The following is an 833-nucleotide window of genomic DNA, read 5'->3' as shown; positions in this document are numbered from 1 at the left end:
ATACATATACATGTATCTATTCTTTTTCAAATTCTTTTCCCATTTAAGTTATTACAGAATACTGAGCAGAGTTCCCTGCCACTATACAGTAGGACCTTGTTGGGCTATACAGTAGGTCCTTGTTGGTTATCTATTTTATTTTATTAAAAACCTTTTTTTGATGTGGACCATTTTTAAAGTCTTTATTGAATTTGTTAAAATTGCTTCTTTTTGAAAAAAATATTTATTTATTTTTGGCTGCATTGGGTCTTCATTGCTGCATGTGGGCCTTCTCTAGTTGTGGTGAACGGAGGCCACTCTTTGTTGCGCTGCACAGGCCTCTCACTGCAGTGGCCTCTCTTTGTTGCAGAGCAAGGGCTCTAGGTTTGCGAGCTTCAGTAGTTGTGGCACATGGGCTCAGTAGTTGCGGCACACAGGCCTAGCTGCTCCACGGCATGTGGGATCCTTCCGGACCAGAGCTTGAACCCATGTCCCCTGCATTGGCAGGCGGACTCTCAACCACTGCGCCACCAGGGAAGGTCCCGGCTTCTGTTTTGTGTTTTGGTTTTTGGCCGCAAAGCATGTGGGATCTTAGCTCCCTGACCAGGGATCAAACCTGCACCCCTTGCATTGGAAGGCAAAGTCTTAACCACTGGACCGCCAGGGAAGTCCCGGTTATCTTTTTAAAAAATATTTATTTATTTATTTATTTATTTTGGCTGTGCCAGGTCTTAGTTGCAGCTGGTGGACTTCTTAGTTGCGGCATGCATGTGGGATCTAATTCCCTGACCAGGGATCGAACCTGGGCCCCCTACATTGTGAGCGTGGAGTCTTACCCACTGGACCACCAGGGA

The 833-nt window shown here is 45.7% G+C and overlaps 1 non-coding gene across 1 annotated transcript; it reads right to left on the bottom strand.

The window, feature by feature from the left end:
• Positions 1 to 760: 760 nt before the first annotated feature.
• TRNAV-CAC (transfer RNA valine (anticodon CAC)) lies at positions 761 to 833 on the bottom strand. The gene has a single exon. It is a non-coding gene; the product is annotated as a tRNA-Val (tRNA).

Source organism: Phocoena phocoena, chromosome X (genome assembly GCF_963924675.1).
Source record: "Phocoena phocoena chromosome X, mPhoPho1.1, whole genome shotgun sequence".
NCBI classification, from domain to species: Eukaryota; Metazoa; Chordata; class Mammalia; order Artiodactyla; family Phocoenidae; genus Phocoena; species Phocoena phocoena.
The sequence above is the reverse complement of the archived record's forward strand: the minus strand, read 5'-3'. Positions and strand labels throughout refer to the sequence as shown.